Source organism: Scyliorhinus torazame, chromosome 7, assembly GCF_047496885.1.
Source record: "Scyliorhinus torazame isolate Kashiwa2021f chromosome 7, sScyTor2.1, whole genome shotgun sequence".
NCBI classification, from domain to species: domain Eukaryota; kingdom Metazoa; phylum Chordata; class Chondrichthyes; order Carcharhiniformes; family Scyliorhinidae; genus Scyliorhinus; species Scyliorhinus torazame.
Window position 1 is genome coordinate 308,364,631 of NC_092713.1, and position 18,942 is coordinate 308,383,572.

Here is an 18,942-nt window from a genome sequence, read left to right on the forward strand (position 1 = left end):
TCATGGGGGCCGCCATCTTTAACTCCGTCCGCCATGTGCGACTCATGGGGGCCGCCATCTTTAACTCCGTCCGCCATGTGCGACTCATGGGGGCCGCCATCTTGGCCGCCATCTTCAACGCCGCACGACACGTGCGATCGACGGGGGCCGCCATGTTGGGACCACCCCACTACCTCCGACCATGCCAGCTACCCGCAGCTCGGCGCTGTCACCCTCGACCAGTCACGGCCCAAGCACCTCAGGAACTCGATGATGACCGTCCGGTTTGACTCTGGGAGCACGGAGAGCTGCATACATCCAGACACGGAAAGGTGTTGCTCTCTGAAGATTTCCCCCGCATCCCAAACAATCTCCCTCGCTTCCAGATCACATTCAGTGCAGATCCGGGGGTACTGTGTCGCGAACCTCGCGATACAGGGCGCCGAGTACGCCGATTTTAAACTCTATGTCCTTCCCCATTCTGCGCTCCCCTCTTGTTAGGACTGGATTTCCAGTGCAACCTCCGAAGCCTGACCCTGAAGTTCGGCGGACCCTTACCCCCTCTCACCATATGTAGCCTCGCGACCCTTAAGGTCGCCCCTCCCTCGCTCTTCGCGAACCTCACCCCCGACTGTAAACCCGTCGCCACCAGGAGCAGGCGGTACAGTGCTCAGGACAGGACTTTTATCAAGTCAGAGGTCCAGCGGCTCTTGAGAGAGGGGATTATCGAGGCCAGTAATAGCCCCTGGAGAGTCCAAGTGGTGGTCGTCAGGTCCGGGGAAAAGAACCGGATGGTTGTAGACTACAGCCAGACCATAAATCGTTACACACAACTCGATACGTACCCCCTCCCCTGCATAGCGGACATGGTAAACCAGATCGCACACTACCGGGTTTTCTCCACGGTAGACCTGAAGTCCGCATACCATCAACTCCCGATCCGCCCGGAAGATCGCCACTACACTGCCTTTGAGGCAGACGGCCGGCTCTTCCACTTCCTCAGGGTCTCCTTCGGCGTCACCAATGGGGTCTCGGTCTTCCAAAGAACGGTGGACCGAATGGTTGACGAGTACGGGCTGCGGGCCACGTTCCCATACTTGGATAACGTCACCATCTGCGGCCATGATCAGCAGGACCACAACGCCAACCTTCAGAAGTTTCTCCAAACCACCCAAGACCTCAATCTCACCTATAACAAGGAGAAATGTGTTTTCCGCACAACCCGACTAGCCATCCTCGGCTATTGATGCACAATCAATACTCTTGAGACCACGAGGAGTCATATCGATTCAGCTTTTATCAGATAGGTCTGTACCCAGCAGCGATGCTACAGAAGTGAAGACTGCTGGGACGGCATTGGTTCTTATACCCCGCCTCGCAGGGCGGGGCTATATCATTACCCAATGGTAGCCAATGGTCATTCACCTCTCAGGTACTGCAATACCTGGTATTACCACATTCACCCCCTGTTAAAAAAGGACCCAGCGGGGTGATGGCCAGTATTACTGTCGCCTTCGCATGGTAGGACCAGGTATTGCAGGTACCATGCTGTCGAGGGTAACGGAGAAAGTTCTTGTGTTGTTTATTTTCTTCATGGTGCTGCAATCAGACGATCGGGCGGCCTGGTCGTCCTTGTGGAGCGTCTAAGTTTCGCCGGCGATCCTGGTGAGGGCCCCGGCGGTTGTGACTCCGGGAACGTGGTGTCTTCCTCCCAGGGAGTTTCGTCACCCCTAGGCGGCGCTGTAGGGGCGGAAAATGGGCAGGGGGGAGGGGCGCCTGTTGGGGGCGTCGGTGCCTGTTCGGCGCTGGGTATGGGTTCCGGCGGCAATACTGACCCCCCGGTCAGGTGCTGCGGGGGTTGTAGGGGCAGTGGCGCGGGCGCGTGTGGGGCTCCGGCGGGCGCCAGGTCCCGAAGGGAGACCGTATCTTGGCGTCCGTCGGGGAACGCTACGTAGGCGTACTGGGGGTTGGCATGCAGCAGGTGGACCCTCTTGACCAGCGGGTCCGACTTGTGCGCCCTCGCATGTTTCCGCAGCAGGACGGGTCCGGGTGTCGCTAGCCAGGTTGGGATCAAGGTCCCAGAGGAGGACTTCCTGGGGAAAACAAGGAGACGTTCGTGAGGTGTCTGGTTTGTGGTAGTACATAGCAGGGACCGAATGGAGTGAAGGGCCACCTCAAGATTTTATCATTCTTGATCTTGCCCCGCTGTGTGTTGTTGAACCTAAAGGCTACCGACCGTTGGTCGGTGACAAGGGTGAACCTCCTACCAGCCAGGTAGTGCCTCCAGTGCCGCACAGCTTCCACAATGGCTTGAGCTTCTTTTTCTACTGAGGAATGTCGAATCTCGGAGGCGTTGAGGGTACGGGAAAAAAAGGCCACGGGCCTGCCTGCCTGATTAAGGGTGGCGGCCAGGGCGACATCTGACGCATCGCTCTCCACCTGGAAGGCGATGGACTCGTCCACCGCGTGCATCGCGGCTTTAGTGATGTCTGCCTTGATGCGGCTGAAGGCCAGGTGGGCCTCAGTCGTCAGGGGGAAGATAGTGGCTTTGATAAGTGTGCGGGCTTTGTCCGCATAGTTGGGGACCCACTGGGCATAATATGAAAAGAACCCGAGGCATCTCTTCGGGGCCTAGGGGCTGTGGGGAAGGGGGAGTTGCAGGAGGGGGTGCATGCGGTCCGGGTCAGGCCCTAGGACCCCGTTTTCCACGATATAGCTGTGGTAATACCAGGTATTGCAGAACCTGAGAGGTGAGTGACCATTGGCTAGACCGCGGGGTCTACCATTGGGTAATGTATATAGCCCCGCCCTGCGAGGCGGGGTATAAGAACCAATGCCGTCCCAGCAGCCTCCACTTCTGTAACATCGCAGCTGGGTACAGTTCTATCTGATTAAAGTTGAATCGATATGACTCCTCGTGGTCTTGAGAGTATTGATTGTGCATCAATTTAATCAGATAACTACTTCTGAAGGATGGTTCTCCGCATCAAGCCGGCGTGCCTTCAGCTCAGCCCTCACGCAGAAAACTCCGCCGTGATTTTTAAGCATTGGCTGGCGTTTTTTCAGAGCTACCTCGATACGGCTGCCGACACCACCACGGAAAGACAGAAGGTACACCTCCTATGCTCACGGGTCAGTCCGGCGATCTACCCCCTGATCGAAGAGGCAGCGAACTATGCTAAAGCCATGGAACTGCTGGAAGGACATTACATTCGTCCACTGAACCAGGTCTACGCCTGTCACCTGCTGGCAACGAGACGGCAGAGCCCAGATGAGACACTCGAAGACTTCTACCGGGCACTGATAGTGCTGGGCCAAAACTGCGGCTGCCCAGCGGTGACGGGGAACGAGCACGCTGAACTCTTAATTCGAGACGCTTTCGTGGCAGGTATGGTTTCCCCCGACATCCGCCGAAGGCTCCTAGAGATGGATACACTGGGCCTTACCGAGGTCCAGGCCCTGGCAGGGTCCATGGACGTGGCGTACAAAAACGCCCTTGCGTACGCCCCTGTGCGCACCGTGCCCCACTGGGCTGCGTGGCACCCCGCCACGGCAGCCCCCCAGACTTACCCGCTTAACCCGCAGACTTACCCGCTACCGCCGCCGGCCAACGCTGCTTCTTCTGCGGTCAGGCGAATCACCCGCGCGCGCTGCCCGGCCGACACCATCACCTGCAAAAGGTGCGGCAAGAAAGGCCACTATGCCGCGATTTGCCGAGCCCGCGCGGTGGCCGTGGTATCCAGCGAATACCCCCAGCCGTTTTTCCAGGTCCCTGCTGCCGAATCGCAGCGATTTTTCCAAGTCCCGCCTGCCCAAGGCCCACCGCAGTCCTTTTTCCCAGCCCAGCCGGCCCAACGCTGGGGGCAGCACGGTAGCATAGTGGTTAGCACACTTGCTTCACAGCTCCAGGGTCCCAGGTTCGATTCCGGCTTGGGGCACTGTCTGTGCGGAGTCTGCACATCCTCCCCGTGTGTGCGCGGGTTTCCTCCGGGTGCTCCGGTTTCCTCCCACAGTCCAAAGATGTGCAGGTTAGGTGGATTGGCCATGAAAAATTGCCCTTAGTGTCCAAAATTGCCCTTAGTGATGGGTGGGGTTGCTGGGTTATGGGGATAGGGTGTGGCGGTGTTGACCTTGGGTAGGGTGCTCTTCTCCAAGAGCCAGTGCAGACACGATGGGCCGAATGGCCTCCTTCTGCACTGTAAATTCTATGATGAAACGCGCACCGCAGCCTTTGTCCCTCCAGGCAGTGTGCCACCCGCAGCTGCGGCCATTTTGCGCCCCGGCACCCACGATGGAGGAGTGCGCGCCGCCATTTTAGCCCTCGCCGGACCAATCTTCGGGGTCCCCGTCCCCGGACTCCATGCGCGATCCATGGCCGGCATCATCTTGGATGGGGCCTCAAGCCCCCAGCACGGCTGACTACGCGCTGCCCGACCAAAACTCATTGTTGCAGCTGGCCTCCGCCACGCTGGAGCAGTGCGCGCTGCCATTTTGTTCCTCCCTGCCACCATTTTGTTTCTCCCCGCCGCCATCTTCGGAGTCCCCGCCCCCGTACTCCATGCGCGATCCATGGCCGGCGCCATCTTGGATGGCGCCTCAAGCCCCCAGCACGGCTGACTACGCGCCGCCCGACCTAAACTCCTTACTGCAGCTGGCCTCCGTTACCCTGGACCAGAGTCGGCTCCGAACGTTAGCGAAGGCCACCACTATGATCGCCATCAACGGCCACGTGACGTCGTGCCTCATCGACTCCGGGAGAACAGAGAGTTTCGTCCACCCCGACACAGTAAGGCGCTGTTCTCTGGTCACCTATCCCATCAAACAAAGGATCTCCCTGGCCCGGATCCGGGTAACACGCAGTGCAGATAAAGGGGTTATGCCTCGCGCACCTCACCGTCCAACGCAGGGAATTCCGCAATTTCCGTCTGTACGTGCTGCCGCACCTCTGCGCAGCCACCCTTCTGGGACTGGATTTCCAGTGCCACCTGCAAAGCCTGGCCTTTAAATTTGGCGGCCCTATACCCCCCCTTACTGTCTGCAGCCTCGCGACGCTTAAGGTCGACCCGCCTTCCCTGTTTGCGAACCTCACCCCGGATTGCAAACCCGTCGCCACCAGGAGCAGACGGTACAGTGCCCAGGACTGGACCTTCATCAGGTCCGAGGTCCAAAGGCTGCTGAAGGAAGGGGTCATCGAAGCGAGCAACAGCCCCTGGAGGGCTCAAGTCATGGTGGCAAAGACCGGGGAGAAACATAGGATGGTCATCGACTATAGCCAGACCATCAACCGGTTTACGCAACTGGACGCGTACCCCCTCCCCCGTATAGCCGACCTGGTAAACAGGATCGCGCAATACAAGGTCTTCTCCACGGTGGATCTCAAGTCTGCCTACCACCAGCTACCCCTCCGTAATAGTGACCGCCAGTACACTGCCTTCGAAGCAGATGGGCGGCTCTACCACTTTTTAAGGGTTCCCTTCGGTGTCACAAACGGGGTCTCGGTCTTCCAGCGTGAGATGGACCGAATGGTTGACCGATACGGCTTACACGCAATGTTCCCATATCTTGACAACGTCACCATCTGCGGCCATGACCACCAGGACCACGACACCAACCTCCGTAAATTTCTCCAGACCGTGCACCTCCTCAATCTGACCTACAATAAGGAGAAATGCGTGTTTGGCACCGACCGTCTAGGCATTCTAGGCTACGTAGTGCGAAATGGAGTCATAGGCCCCGACCCTGAACGCAGGCGCCCCCTCATGGAGTTCCCCCTCCCTCACTGCCCCAAGGCCCTAAAGCGCTGCCTCGGCTTCTTTAGCTACTATGCACAATGGGTCCCTAATTACACCGACAAGGCTCGACCCCTGATCCAATCCACAACCTTCCCCCTATCGATAGAGGCCCGCCAGGCCTTCTGCCGCATCAAAGCGGACATCACAAAAGTCACGATGCGCACCATCGACGAGTCCCTGCCCTTCCAGGTCGAGAGCGATGCGTCCGACGTAGCTCTGGCCGCCATCCTCAACCAAGCGGGCAGGCTCGTGGCTTTCTTCTCCCGCACTCTCCATGCCTCCGAAATTCACCACTCCTCAGTCAAAAAGGAGGCCCAGGCCATAGTAGAAGCTGTGCGACACTGGAGGCATTACCTGGCCGGCAGGCGATTCACTCTCCTCACGGACCAACGGTCGGTTGTTTTCATGTTCGATAATGCACAGCGGGGCAAGATAAAAAAACGACAAGATCTTGCGGTGGAGGATCGAACTCTCCACCTACAATTACGAGATCTTGCACCGTCCCGGGCAGCTGAACGAGCCTCCTGATGCCCTGTCCCGCGGCACTTGCGCCACTGCACAAGTTGACCACCTCCGAGCCCTCCACGAGGACCTCTGCCACCCGGGAGTCACCCGGTTCTTCCATTTCGTCAAGTCCCGAAACCTGCCTTACTCCATCGAGGAGGTCAGGACAGTCACCAGGGACTGCCAAATCTGCGCAGAGTGCAAACCGCACTTCTACCGACCAGAAAGGGCGCATCTGATAAAGGCTTCCCGTCCCTTTGAACGCCTCCGCATGGACTTCAAAGGCCAACTCCCCTCCACCGACCGCAACACGTACTTCCTGAACGTGATTGACGAGTACTCCCGGTTCCCATTCGCCATCCCCTGCCCCGACATGACCGCAACCACCGTCATCAAGGCCCTCAAGTATTTTTACACTGTTCGGTTTCCCCGCATACATCCACAGTGATAGGGGAAAAGTCCTTTATGAGCGACGAGCTGCGCCAGTTCCTGCTCAGCAAAGGCATCGCCTCGAGCAGGACGACCAGCTACAACCACCGGGGAAACAGACAGGTGGAGAGGGAGAACGCGACGGTCTGGAAGACCGTCCTTCTGGCCCTACGGTCTAGAAGTCTCCCAGTTTACCGCTGGCAGAACGTCCTCCCCGATGCGCTCCACTCCATTAGGTCGTTCCTTTGCACAAACGAGACCCCTCATGACCGCCGATTTGTCTTCCCCAGGAAATCCCCTCCGGGGTCTCGCTTCCGTCCTAGCTGACGACACCGGGGCCTGTCCTCCTCCGAAAGCACGTGAGAAGCCATAAGTCTGACCCCCAGGTCGAGAGGGTCCAGCTCCTACACGCCAACCCTCAGTATGCCTACGCGGTGCACCACGACGGCCGACAAGATACAGTCTCCCGCCGGGATCTGGCACCCGCCGGTTCCCCTGCGACCATCACCTACCCCCACCCCCCACCCTACACCGGACACCGTCCCCGCCCCTACACGGCCTACACCCCCCCTCCCCCCATCACCGACCTACAGTGATGAAGCTCCAGACGACACGCTCACAGATACAACAGGCCCAACACCCGTGCCCGCAGCGCCAAGTTCAACACCCGTGCCCGCAGCTCCGAGTTCAACACCCGTGCCCGCAGCTCCGAGTTCAATGCCCGTGCCCGCAGCTCCGAGTTCAACACCCCTGCCCGCAGCGCCGAGTTCAACACCCCTGCCCGCAGCGAAGCTGGAGCTGAGGTGATCACGGAGAATGATCAAGGTGCCGGACAGACTCCATCTGTGAGCCCACTTCACCCCCGCCGGACTTCAATTTTTAACAGGGGGTGAATGTGGTGAATGTATTACTGCTACCATTCACCATTATATTGCATTACTCTGTATTGTATTATGTTGATGCCCTTGTGGGCTCCGCCCCCTCGGGGGTGGTATACAGAGCTGCAGCCTGGAGGCGGCTCTCAGTACAGAGCAGTCGCAGGCAGGCACAAACCTAGCTGATTGAAACCACTGTTCACTTCTACTCATCGTCTCGTGTGAATTGATGGTCGCATCAGTCTGCTCTTACATTCATACATTCTTCATATAGTACCCCTCACAAGACCCACGGGGACACATCGATCGATCTCCCTGTGGGGCTCGTAGACCGAGATTCACTGCTAGTGGGCGAAGGCCCGCCCAGCTGGGTCTCGTAAACATGTCCTTTAAAAGCCGGCCCGGAATGGGACCAGCACTTCCGTTAGTCCCAGCTGGGACCGCTGAGTTGTAAACTGCGTAGCAGCCTTTACGTCAACTAAATAGATGTTGGTTAACTCACCCTCTCGGGCCTCCAGAGCCTTTCTACCATTAACTAGTCTGAGGTTGCCTGAAGATATTCTCTGCCTGGCAAGACCTTCACACCTGCAGGATGACACTCCCTATATCCAAACCGAAATTATCTTTCAGGTCATCGCATTGCTTTCTTTCCCGGTGATTAGGCGAGCTTGGCGGTCAAACTCAACCTTTATTTCTGAGGCCTGGCATTGCACCGCATTTATACAACGAGGCATGAGAGGGACTAATAATTTGGCGGGTCTCTTCATTCTCAGATTGGCAGAAGGCACTCGAGATCATCTCCAGGCTGAGGTGGCCTCGTGCTCCCCTTGCTGCCTCAGCAGCGTCCAGCTTTCCCTGTGGGACGGATGGCCCTCTGATTGGGCCTCCCGCCCTGGGATCCCGCCAACATCAGACACCGAGGAGGCCTCTTACTTGACCCAAACCAACTGGACAAATTCCAGCCAATACCGGGGGTCAATCTGGTTGAATGATGTAACTAGAGGGTTGAATAGCTGTCCTGAGCCGTACTGAAGAGCTGAGCACCTTTCTCGGCCATTTCCGAGGACAGTTAAGGGTCAGTCACATTGCCGTGGGTCTGGAGACACATGTAGGCCAGACCGGGTAAGGACGGCAGATTTCCTTTCATGAAAGGACCAGATGGGTTTTTACAACAATCAATGATGGTTGTCATGGTCACCAGCACTCTCTCTAGGTCTTAATTCAAAATGTATTGTTCTTTGATCAGCCATACAAATTCAGGGCAGGTCAGAGGCTGGCGAATAACTCACCTCCTGACCCCCTCAGAGCCTGTCCACCATCTACAAGCACAAGTCAGGAGTGTGATGGAATACTCTCCACTTGCCTGGATGAGTGCAGCTCCAACAACACTCAAGAAGCTCGACACCATCCAGGATAAAGCAGCCAACTTGATTGCCCCCCCTTCCGCAAATATTCAAACCCTCCACCACCAATGAACAGTGACAGCCGTGTGTACCATCTACAAGATGCCCTGCAGGAACTCACCAAGGTTCCTCAGACAGCACCTCCCAAACCCACGACCACCACCATCTAGAAGGACAAGAGCAGCAGATACCTGGGAACCCCACCGCCTGGAGGTTCCCCTCCGAGTCACTCACCACCCTGACTTGGAAATGTATCGGCCGTTCCTTTACTGTCACTGGGTCAAAATGCTGGAACTCCCTCCCTAACAGCACAGTGGGTGTACCTACACCTCGGGGACTGCAGCGGGTTCAAGAAGGCGGCTCACCACCACCTTCTGAAGGGCAATTAGGGCTGGGCAATAAATGCTAGCCTAACCAGCGACGACTAAGCCCAGTAAAGTAAATTTTTAAAAAGCAGTGATGGAGTTATAGTTAACCTGAAAAGTAATGTCAGGTAGATATAAAACATTCCATATCGTTTTAAAGGCAAGGGCAGCAAGGTAGCACAAGTGGTTAGCACTGTGGCTTCACAGCGCCGGGGTCCCAGGTTCGATACCCCGCTGGGTCACTGTCTGTGCGGAGTCTGCACGTTCTCCCCGTGTCTGCGTGGGTTTCCTCCGGGTGCTCCAGTTTCCTCCCGGTTAGTTGGATTGACCATGATAAATTGCCCTAAGGGCCCAAAAAGGTTAGGAGGGGTTATTGGGTTACGGGGATAGGGTGGAAGTGAGGGCTTGAGAGGGTCGGTGCAGACTCGATGGGCCGAATGGCCTCCTTCTGCACTGTATGTGCTATGTTCTCTATTCTAAAAGGAACAAAATCCTGGACTATAACTTCATAACAGGTAGGATCAGCAGTAGGTCATTCGGCCCGTCGAGTCCGTTCCGACATTCAATGAGATCATGACGTCCACTTTCTCACCTTATCCCATAACCCTCGATTCCCTCACTGAGTAAAAATCTGTCTATCTCAGCCACGAACATACTGAACGACCCAGCCCCTGCAGCTCTCTGTGGTAAAGAATTCCACAGATTCACCACCCTCTGAGAGAAGAAATTCCTCCTCATCTCTGTCTTAAGTAAGCAACGCCTTACTCTGAGATTCTACCCTCTGGTCCCAGACTCTCCCACAAAGGGGAAACATCCTCTCAACAACTATCTTGGTATTATATGATGTTTTTCACAGACACAATACCCCAATATGAATTAAAGACAATTAAGTCATTTGAAAACTAGCAGTTGTTGTCTGGGAAACACAGCAGCTAATCTACGCACAGCAAGATCCCACACACTGCAATGTGATCATGATCAATGTTTTCGGGATGCTGAATGAGGGATAAATATTGGCCAGAATATCAGAACGAACTCTCCTGTGAAAAGGTAAAACAACAGCCAGTTCTGGTCAATGTGCAACAAACCCAATGCACTCTTCCAAAGCACTCAGTCCTGACCCTCTGGCAGTGCAGCACTCCCTCAGTACTGACCCTCTGACAGTGCAGCACTCCCTCAGTACTGACCCTCTGACAGTGCGGCACTCCCTCAGTACTGACCCTCTGACAGTGCAGCACTCCCCCAGGACTGACCCTCAGACAGTGCAGCATTCCCTCAGTACTGACCCTCTGACAGTGCGGCACTCCCTCAGTACTGACCCTCTGACAGTGCGGCACTCCCTCAGTACTGACCCTCTGACAGTGCGGCACTCCCTCAGTACTGACCCTCTAACAGTGCAGCACTCCCTCAGTACTGACCCTCTGACAGTGCAGCACTGCCCCAGGACTGACCCTCAGACAGTGCAGCATTCCCTCAGTACTGACCCTCTGACAGTGCAGCACTCCCTCAGTACTGACCCTCTGACAGTGCAGCACTCCCTCAGTACTGACCCTCTGACAGTGCAGCACTCCCTCAGTACTGACACTCTCACAGTGCAGCACTCCCTCAGTACTGACACTCTGACAGTGCAGCACTCCCTCAGTACTGACCCTCTGACAGTGCAGCACTCCCCCAGGACTGACCCTCAGACAGTGCAGCATTCCCTCAGTACTGACCCTCTGACAGTGCGGCACTCCCTCAGTACTGACCCTCTGACAGTGCGGCACTCCCTCAGTACTGACCCTCTGACAGTGCGGCACTCCCTCAGTACTGACCCTCTAACAGTGCAGCACTCCCTCAGTACTGACCCTCTGACAGTGCAGCACTGCCCCAGGACTGACCCTCAGACAGTGCAGCATTCCCTCAGTACTGACCCTCTGACAGTGCAGCACTCCCTCAGTACTGACCCTCTGACAGTGCAGCACTCCCTCAGTACTGACCCTCTGACAGTGCAGCACTCCCTCAGTACTGACACTCTCACAGTGCAGCACTCCCTCAGTACTGACACTCTGACAGTGCAGCACTCCCCCAGGACTGACCCTCAGACAGTGCAGCATTCCCTCAGTACTGACCCTCTGACAGTGCGGCACTCCCTCAGTACTGACCCTCTGACAGTGCGGCACTCCCTCAGTACTGACCCTCTAACAGTGCAGCACTCCCTCAGTACTGACCCTCTGACAGTGCAGCACTGCCCCAGGACTGACCCTCAGACAGTGCAGCACTCCCTCAGAACTGACACTCTCACAGTGCAGCACTCCCTCAGTACTGACCCTCTGACAGTGAAACACTCCCTCAGTACTGACCCTCTGACAGTGCAACACTCCTTCAGTACAGACTCTCTGACAGTGCAGCACTCCCTCAGTACTGACCCTCTGACAGTGTAGCATCCCTTAGTACTGGCCCTCTGACAGTGCAGTACTCCCTCAGTACTGACCCTCTGACAGTGCAGCACTCCCTCAGTACTGACCCTCTGATAGTGCAGCACTCCCTCAGTACTGACCCTCTGACAGTGCAGCCCTCCCTCAGTACTGACCCTCTGACAGTGCAGAACTCCCTCAGTACTGACCCTCTGACAGTGCAGCACTCCCTCAGTACTGACCCTCTGATAGTGCGGCACTCTCTCAGTACTGACCCTCTGACAGTGCAGCCCTCCCTCTCGCTTTCTCTCTCTCTCTATATATATATATATAAATAAAAATAAAATGTAAAAGACAGTTAAAATAAAATTGAATGAAAATAAAGGGGTCGAGGTGGGGTCGAGCTGATCACCTGAAGTTGTTGAATTTGATGTTGAGACCGGAAGGCTGTAGCTGCCTAACCGGAAGATTAAATGTTCCTCCAGTTTGCGTTGAGCTTCGCTGGAACATTACAGCAGGCCAAGGACAGACATGTGGGCATGGGATCAGGGTCTTGTGTTAAAATGGCAGCGACAGGAAGGTCAGGGTCCTGAATGTGCACAGACCGAAGATGCTCAGCAAAGCGATCACCCAGTTTGTGTTTGGTCTCTCCGATCTAGAGACCACATTGGGGGCAGCGAATGCAGTGGACCAGATTGGAAGCGGTGCAAGTGAAACGCTGCTTAACCTGGAATGAGTGTTTTGGGCCTGGGATGTTGAGCATGGAAGAGGTAAAGGGGCGGGTGTTACACCTTCTGCGATTGCATGGGAAGGTGTCATGGGTGATGGGTCCGGTGGAGGAGTGGACTCGATTATCTCGGAGGGAACGGTCTCTGCGGAATGCTGATAGAGGGACCCTAGCTGATGGGTTCAAGAATTAATCAAAGGAAGGATTGGAGTGTTGGCCTTTACCTCAAGGGGGACTGGGAATAGAAAAGAGAACAAATGATGTGTGATGGTAAGAGCCTCGGAGAGCCTCCAGCTTGAGTCACAGTGCCATTGACTTACAGCACGGAGAGAGGCCCTTCTGCCCATCGTGTCTATGCCTATTTACTCTAATCCCATTTCCCAGCATGTGGCCTGAGACATTGTGTGCTCTGGCGTTCCGAATGCTGATCTAAATGCTTCTTAAATGTTGTGAGGGTTCCCGCCTCTCCCACCCTTTCAGGCAGCGAGTCCCAGACTCCCGCCACCCTCTGGGTGAAAAGGTTTTTCCTCACATCCCCTCTAAACCTCCTGCCCCTCACCTAAATCTCGGCCCCCTGGTTACTGACCCCTCTGCTAAGGGGAAAAGCTCCTTCCTACCCACCCTGTCTTATGTCCCTCTTAACTTGGTGCACCCCAATAAGGTTCCCCCTCAGCCACGTCTGCTCCAAGGAAAACAACCCCAGCCTAACCGGCCTCTCTTCATGGCCGAAACGCTCCAGCCCAGGCAACGCCCTGGGGAATCTCCTCCACCAGGGGGAGCCGCGCAACGCAGAATGACAATGGAGCTAAAAGGGTTAAATTAGGAGGTCTCTTTGCATAATCTAGACTTGTCTTCCTTCGAGTTTAGCAGACTGAGTGATGATCTGGTCGAGGTGTTTACAACGATCGGATAGTATTGAGAAGTTATTTCCCATGGTGGTGGTGGTGGTGGGGGGGGGGGTCTGGAACAAGAGGCATAACCTTCGACTGAGAGCCAGACAGTGTTAGAGGCAATCCATGAGGCAATGGTTCGGTTAAAGGGTGAGAGAAAGGCTGAACACAAAAGGACATGACTGACAGCTTGGTGTCGACCTGTATCAGATTGATGGTGGGTGAGGAGATAGAGATCAGGCAAACCTCACTGAATGGAACTATCTGGCAAGTTGAAGGTCTAGATGGCACAGTGCAAACTCAACACCAAGATCGAGGAGCTGAATAACTGATTCCCGTATCTAAACTCATACTAAGAACTCTCAATTTCTCTGACAACCTATAACTGTCTGGGGCGGCATGGTAGCACAGTGGTTAGCACTGTTGCTTCACAGCTCCAGGGTCCCAGGTTCGATTCCCCGCTGGGCCACTGTCTGTGCGGAGTCTGCACGTTCTCCCCGTGTCTGCGTGGGTTTCCTCCGGGTGCTCCGGTTTCCTCCCACAAGACTTGCTGTTAGGTGAATTGGACATTCTGAATTCTCCCTCTGTGTATCCGAACAGGCGCCGGAACGTGGCGACTAGGGGCGTGTCACAGTAACTTCATTGCAGCGTTAATGCAAGCCTAGTGTGACAGTAAGAATGAAGAAAGAAGAAAAATTCCGTCTGATCCCGACCCCAGTCCAGGATCAAGCCAGTCTGATCCCGTCCCCAGTACGTAATATTTTTCTACTTTCTTCGATTGGGAAGCCCGCTCTGTTTAATGAACCAAATGAGGTGTTCGGGCTGGGGGAACACTTCACGCTCTCTCGTGTACTTGAGTTTCCTGCTTCTTGTTAAGATTTAAAATTTAACCATATCAGGCTTATCTACAGCACTAACAAAAATCACCTTCGCAAAACCTTCTGTTGGGGCCACAATTTTACCCAATGTTACAGCATCTCTCCCTCCCAGATAAACTTGGTGCTTTAACTTAGAGTTCCTCTAACCTCGCCCAACACTTGCGTCCCTTCAATGTGTGCTCTCATTAATGGCGGTGCTGGTAACCTCTGGCCGCCTGCTGACCAGTTCACTCTCTGATTGTTCAGATGTGTCGTTCTCTTGCTCCTGAATTTCCTTTATTTGTGATTCACGTGGGATGTCACCCATGCAGGTTAAATCGTAAATTCGAGGAGGGCCTGCAACGTACCGACACATCTGCATAAACCGTCAGGAGAATCAACGCATTAATCTTCGGCCAGTGAAAGGGTTAAGACCGCTCCACAAAGAACAACGAAGAAGACTCTGATAAGATTTGCAAGTTGTCAGAACTAAAAGGGGCTCTTACCTCTGTTGCTTCAGCGTTGTCCCCAATCTAGTCGATCGAGAATTTCAGAGCCCCTGTTAAAATCCCAGGCACATTTCCCGGACTGAATGGAGTTGCGGTTGAGGAAGAATAAAAGCAAGAAAACGTCACCCTCCCAAACCCCTCCGCAGAATTTGCTCTGCGTGGTGGGGTGGAGAGATTTACTCAAAGACGAGGTGGGCCAGAATGTGTAGTTGCGACCCGTTGCCTCTGTCAATGTGTTGGTGAACAAGGTAGATTTGCATTACACACACCAGGCAGTGATTACAAACTGACTGTGCCCCGAGCTTTTCACTCACTTTGCAACTGGGCTGCGGAAGCTCCCAGCGATTAAAACAAGGCAAAGAAAAAAAATATATACCGAGCAAGCAAATCGTGCTGAATGTGGAGAGCAAGGAGCCACTTGCTAAACCAAAGGGGGAACACCTCTTACCACAATCATGCATTAACCAGCCCTGCTTGTGGGTTAAACCAAATGAATTTATTTTTTCTTTTCAATTGCAAGAAAGGATCTCAGCACAATAAAACCTTGTTCAGGGGGAATTCTGCAAAGTCAGCGTGGCTCAGACAGCAGAAGTCCTGCGTCTGAGTTAGCGAGAGAAGCTCCATCCCTACAGTGATCTCAGGACATCCCAAAGCCCTCCACACACCCAAGTGCTGTTGAGGTGCAGTCCACTGTTGTAACGTGGGGAAAACACAGCGAGCAACGTTTGCACGCAGCAAGCTCTCACACAAACGGCAATGTGATAATAATCCGTGCTGTTGATTGAGGAATAAATATTGGGAGCCGGGGAGGGCTCCCCGACTGCGTGTCAAAATAGCGACCGTTGGATCATTTACACCCAGCCGAGAGGGCAGACGAAGGCCTCAGTCCAGCATCTCGTCAGGAAGACAGCAGAGTCGCACCCCCTCAGTACTGCAGCACGAGGGTCAGCCCTGTACGTTGTACAAACGTCTCCAGATTGTGGTTTCAAATCCTCCATCTCCTGGCTCAGCAAGGAATAGGGATTGTGAATTTGGGGTACTGAGGCAATTGGAAACCAGAGTGGGGCCTCATGAGAGGGGGCGAGGGGAGATTAAAGTGTTGGACATGGACTCAATTTGAAACACTTGCAAACGGTGACAACCTCGTTGCATGTATTTTGTCTCTTTAATCATGGTAAAACTTCCCAAGGTACTTCCCAGGAAAGCGACCAAACAGAATTTGACACTGGGTCGCGGAAGGACTGGTGGCCTAAAGCTGGGTGAAAAAGGTACGTTTCGAGGAGGAGAGCGGTACGTCGGCGGAGAATTCGAGAGTTTAGCTCCACGTCGGCCGAAGGCTCAACCACCAATGGTGGAGGATTGAAACTTGAGGAAACTCGGGTGGTTGAATTAGAGGAGTGTGGAGATCCCAGGGATTATGGGGTTGGAGGAGGTTACAGAGATAGTGAGGGGGGGGGGGGAGGGGAATGAGGCCATGGAGGGATATGAAAACAAGGATGAGAGTTTTGAAATTGAGCCTCTCAGTTCAATGCTGGTTATTCTGAGAGATGCGGGGGATGGGTTGAGGAATATCCCCCTCTTCTTTATCCTCTTTGTCACTATTGGCAACATGTACTTCAGTGGAACCCCGTCAACCTGTTGATGTATTTGATTTGACAAAAAACAACCACCAGCCAATCACTCACATGTATCACCACAATGTCTCCTCAACCCCTCCCCCAACACCTCCCCGACCCCTCTCTCTGCACCTGCGAAGTTTGGCTCCCTGCTCTGGGGGTCAGATCTCTGGTGCTAGTTGCCCCCGCTGGACTGCACTCATCGGATGATACAACACCAAGCGATCCCTCCATCCCGCCTCTGCTGATCAGGCGAATCCCACTTCCCTTCCCCTTACCCCGTAGGGCCGCGAACCTATCCTCTCAAGGACTTAGCAAACTCCCTTTTGGAAAGCTGTTGTTGAATCTGCTTCCACCGCCCTTTCAGGCAACACATTGCAGATCGCAGGAACCCGCCGTGTAACAATCCTCAGCTCCCCCTCTGGTTCCTTCGCTGAGAATTTAAAATCTGTGCCCTCGGATTAATGGCCCTCCTGCCAATGGAAACAGTCTCTCCCTAATTACTCTCTCAAAAGCTCCATTAAATCTCCACTTAACCTTCCCTGCTCCGAGAAAAATAATCCCAGCTTCTCCAGTCGATTCCGCATTAACTGAAATTCCGCATCCAATAAGTTTCCCTTTTCACTTTCCCAAGGCCTAGACATCCTTCCGACAGCACGGTGCCCGGAATTAAACACAGCCGAGGCTTAGTCAGCATTTTCTAAAGATGTATTACAATTTCCATTCTTTTTATATTCTATGACCCCAATTTTAACCCTTCGAGTGCAAATTGCCCTTCCCCAGGGTGAGATGGAGCCTGGGGAAGTCGGGGTTGGCATTTAACTGGGCTAGAGGGTCCAGAGAGCACATTGCCAGGATCCTGATTCTTCCCCAGTAAGTTCTGGGTGGGAAGGACGTTTAGCCAGTGCAGGGCGGGACAGTCGGATTCACTTGCGGGTCAGATAAGATATCTGATCAAGATATCTTAAGGTCAGGAAGGGGGCCCCCACTCAGAACCAGCCCCTGCCCTTTCTTCTGGCACCCTTGCCCCCACTTCCCGTGAGCCCCACCCCACCCCCACTCATCTGTGGCCTGGGTCCCTCACTGATCCTCGGCCTCTGATTGGCTGACAGCCTCTTCGGGAGAGGTGGAATTCACGCCTCCTGGGTCCTCGATTATAGGGAAGGCCTCCCTCTGGCCATTTAAGTGCAAGGCTGTCGGTTGGATTAATTTCCACTCAATGACTCTGTTCATGAATCAAAGGATCCCACATGCTTTTCTAAACCAGCCTTTTAAACTTACTCTGCTAGCATTAAAGATTTGTGTCCATTCACCACAACATCTCTGGATTGGATTGGATTGGATTTGTTTATTGTCACGTGTACCGAGGTACAGTGAAAAGTATTTTTCTGCGAGCAGCTCAACAGATCATTAAGTACATGAGAAGAAAAGGGAATAAAAGAAAATACATAACAGGGCAACACAACATATACAATGTACCTACATAAGCACCGGCATCGGGTGAACCATACAGGGTGTAGTGTTAATGAGGTCAGTCCATAAGAGGGTCGTTTAGGAGTCTGGTAACAGGGGGAAGAAGCTGTTTTTGAGTCTGTTCGCGCGTGTTCTCAGACTCCTGTATCTCCTGCCCGATGGAAGAAGTTGGAAGAGTGAGTAAGCCGGGTGGGAGGGGTCTTTGATTCTGCTGCCCGCTTTCCCCAGGCAGCGGGAGGTGTAGATGGAGTCAATGGATGGGAGGCAGGTTGGTGTGATGGACTGGGCGGACCTGCCTCGTCAGCCTCTAAATATTGCCTCTCCTTGTTCTCCTGACCATCACACTCCTCCGCCTTAAATTTCATCGGCCATCTGAATGCTTAATTTCCCATAACACTCAAAAGGTTCGACACCATCCAGGACAAAGCAACCCTGCTTGATTGGCACCCCACCCACAAACATTCACTCCCTCCACCACCAATGTACTCTGGCAGCCGTGTGTACCGTATACAAGATGCACTGCAGGAACTCACTAAAGCTCCTTCGACAGCATCTTCCGAACCCACGACCACTGCCATCTAGGAGGACAAGGGCAGCAGATACCTGGGAACATCGCCACCTGGAGGTTCCCCTCCAAGCCACTCACCATCCTGACTTGGAAAAACATCGGTCGCTCCTTCGCTGTCGCTGGGTCAAAATCCTGGAACACCCTCTCTAACAGCACTGTGGGTGTACCTACACCAAATGGACTGCAGCGGTTCAAGAAGGCAGCTCACCCCCACCTTCTGAAGGACACTTCGAGATAGGTAATGAATTCTGGCCTAACCAGAAATGCCTACATTCCACAAACGAATAAAAGAATATCTGTTACGTCCTCCTCTCTGTTCAGTACAGTTCAGCAGAGATCCCATGTTATCCGCAAACCATGAAATTCTCCCTTCATACCCAAATCCCGGTCATTAAAATTTATTAAACGTGCATCTATCCAAATACTGACCCCTTTGGAATACCAGAGTGTAATTCTGCCCAGTCTGGAAAAAAAAAATGCTCTTCAATATTCTCTCTTCTTGGTCGAACTAAATCCCTCAACCAAGTTTACTACAGCAGATTATCTGATTGTTACTATT

At 54.0% G+C, this 18,942-nt stretch overlaps 1 protein-coding gene across 1 annotated transcript in view; it reads right to left on the reverse strand.

Moving 5' to 3' along the window:
- Positions 1 to 14,894, reverse strand: part of LOC140427496 (protein NDNF-like) — a 53,393-nt gene extending 38,499 nt beyond the window's left edge. Inside the window, exon 1 of the mRNA XM_072513005.1 lies at positions 14,724 to 14,894. The gene's annotated coding sequence lies outside the window, so the exon portion shown is untranslated. The remainder of the gene's footprint in view (positions 1 to 14,723) is intronic.
- Between the last annotated feature and the right edge of the window lie 4,048 nt (positions 14,895 to 18,942).